Genomic DNA, 3,066 nt, shown 5'->3' on the forward strand with positions numbered 1-3,066 from the left:
ATCCCTGGGGCTCCCCCAAAACTTGGCCTCAGGAGACAGGATAGAATTGGCCATCAAAGGGTGGGGAAGTGCTTTGGAGACCTGGGTGCTATGTTCTCAAAGCAAGATGGCCGATGGCACCCCCCGGGTAGGCAGGGCCTGATCTCCTAATTTAGCGGCAACTGGTCCTCTGAGGCTCCCCTTCCCCCCAAACCCTGCTAGCCTTCAGGGACTTGCCTTCCAGAGATGAAGCAGGGATGGGCGCAGAGATACCTACCCACTCTGCAGACAAGCACATCTCAGCTGAGGGGCTTCAGACAACTTCCCTCTAAGCCTTTCTTTATAAACTGAAGTTCAGAACCTGTCGGGGATGGGCAGCTCAGCCCTCAAGCAAGAGGAAGAACACCTTCAACCCTGGGTGTAGAGCTCACCGTCGAGAGTCTGAGAGGGCCCATTATTGCCCATTCTCCCCATCCCAGTCCCCACCGCAGCCATGGCTCCCTGGTGGAGAGCCTCCTGCAGCTCCTGGCTGGTGGCTTTCCCTCTCTGGTTTCATTCTGCCCCTCTGGGAAGCTGGAGGAGGCAGAAACAAATAACCTCAAAGGGCCCCGTTGGCAGGAGCAGCCTGTAAAGCCTGCCTCTTTCCCTGTCTCATACTTGACTCCCCTGAAGCTACCCATCTCCTGTCTCCCCCTCTCCATGTTTGGGCATTCCTGCTGCTGTAAGACAGAGGCCCTGTCACTCCTCCAGGTGTTGCTGGACAGAAGCCAGCCAGTGCCAAAATGCTTGGCCAGTACTGGGCCTGACTCTGGCCTGAGACGGGGTGCTGGGCCAGGTGGAGGTACCTGTTGGTGTGAGCCCCAATACATACACACCCCATTGTCTGAGGCATCCACCTCCCAGGTCACAGCAGGACTCCAAGGGAGGGGTTTGTGGGAACTGTGAAAAGGGGGAGGGAACACCTTGTCCTCAACTCACCCTGAAGGCTATCCTTCCCCAACTCCAAGCACAAGTCCTAAGTCTAGGAGGCCAAATCCCTCCGTTGCATCCATCTCTTCTGGCCATACCCTCCCCAGTGCAGGGGCTTCCCTGTGCCCTGCCCCACTGCCTCCTGGTCCTGTCTGGAAGTTGGAGCCCAGGGGGGGAGAAGCAGCCTTAGGAACCCTTTCAGATTATAATCCCAGCGACCCTGGAGGCTGAGGTAGGAAAGACACAAGTTCAAGGCCAGCCTCAGCAATTTAGCAAGACTGCCTCAAAATAAAATAAAATGGACTGGAGATGTAGCTCAGTGGTGAAGCACCCCGGGTTCAATCCCCAGTACTAAAACAAAACAAAAAAGGTGTGGTAGCACAGCCTGCAATCTCAGTCCCAGTGATTCCAGAGGCTGAAGCAGGATTGCAAGTTTGAGGCCAGCCTCAGCAATTTAATGAGATCCTATCTCAAAATAAAAAAACAAAAATGGACTGGAGATGTGACCAATGGTAAAGCACCCCTGGATTAAATCCCCAGTACCAAATTAATTAATTAATAATAATAATAATAATAAAAACTTTTCAGTCATCTATACATTCCTTGTTCATGGCAGGAAACTGAGGCCCAGGCAGAAGGACTTGAGCCCAGGGTCACTGGGCTGCTTGCTGTCACTCACCTTTCACACTGCTCCCATGGAACCTCTGCTGGCTTCCCTCCCCTGCCCACATGCGCCCTGGTACCCAGTCTGCTTCTCCAGCAGCTGCCTCGGTGGAAACCAAAAGACGCAGGGTGGGGAAGGGCAGCTCAGAGCAGCTGCTCCTCTCAGGAAGCTGACACCAAGGCCAGCCGCCCAGCAACAACTTGTGGCTTTGCACCCAACCCTGGGGTCCCCGCCCACCTGGCGGCCACTAGCCAGCTCCCCGCTGTCCCTTTTCCCACTGCTTCTCACACTTCCCATCTTTTCGCTGTCTCCGTCTTTCCCAGCTCTGTTCTTTCCTCCTGTCTCCCAGACCTGTTCCTCAAGTCCACCCCCTCCCTATTCCTTTGGACGGGAGCCTCTGCTCTATCCAGCTTCCCAGGTGCCTGTCAGTGGGGCAGGCCCAGCCCCTGCGCACAGCCTGGGTCTGATCCTCATTCCCTCTCCAGGGTGTTGAGGCATCAGTGCCAGAGTACAGTGATGACGACATGCTTTGGGGTCTACCATATAAACCCCCCTGGGTCAGAGCGAGCACAGTGGGAAATGAAGCGACACTCATTCCATGACTTGGGGTGACCCCCGCCCCCATCCTGAAACAGTTATCCCTCCCCCTCTGCCATCAGCACATTCTGTAGCCTCTTGGGTTACCTGGCTGCCTGAGTGTCCCATTTTCCTGTCAGGATTCCCTGTCAGGGATGGGGGGGCACTGAAGGCTGTGTTCCCAGAGGCTGAGCTCGAGCGATGGGGGGAGGCGGTTTAGGGGAGAGACAGGCAGTGCTGGCTTTGCTCACCAGGCCCTGGACACTAAATCCCTTGTTGATGGCTGCAGCAACCCCTCCCTAGGGTAGGGTTACCATCTTCAGCCCTGACCCCTTGACCCTCTCCCCTCCCTACTTCCCCTTGTCCCTCTAGAACTACTTCCTCTGGTCCCCAAAAGATGTTCTTCCCTGCTTTGGTCCCCTGAAGGCTTGGAGTATCTTTGCTGCTACTCCCACAACACACTAGTGAGACAGTAGGCAGGCCCTGGAAACGGGTTCGGGGTAGGTAAGACTGAGATGGAAAGAGGGTGTGACTGAAACAAAGGGCCAGGCCCCAGAGTGGAAGAGGACGTAAGGGAAGAACTGGGGGGATGAGTCTGGGACTGGAAATTCAGTCATCAGGGGAAGTTGAGACCATTGGGGGTGGGGTCAGTAGCAGATGATAATGAAGTCTATCCTTGCTCCCCCCCCCCCAGGGCCAGGGCCACCTCTGCTTCCCTCATGAGTGACATCTCAGGCTGCAGCCCCACTGTTCCCCTCTGTCAGCAGAAATATCTCTCTCTTCTGACCCCTCCTGCTAGAGTCTCAGCCAGCCAATCCCTGATCTGGGGGAGGGGGGAGCCTGGCCCCCCCCACTCTCTCATAAGGACCAGCTGGGGG

The sequence above is a fragment of the Ictidomys tridecemlineatus genome, chromosome 10 (assembly GCF_052094955.1).
Source record: "Ictidomys tridecemlineatus isolate mIctTri1 chromosome 10, mIctTri1.hap1, whole genome shotgun sequence".
Taxonomy (NCBI): domain Eukaryota; kingdom Metazoa; phylum Chordata; class Mammalia; order Rodentia; family Sciuridae; genus Ictidomys; species Ictidomys tridecemlineatus.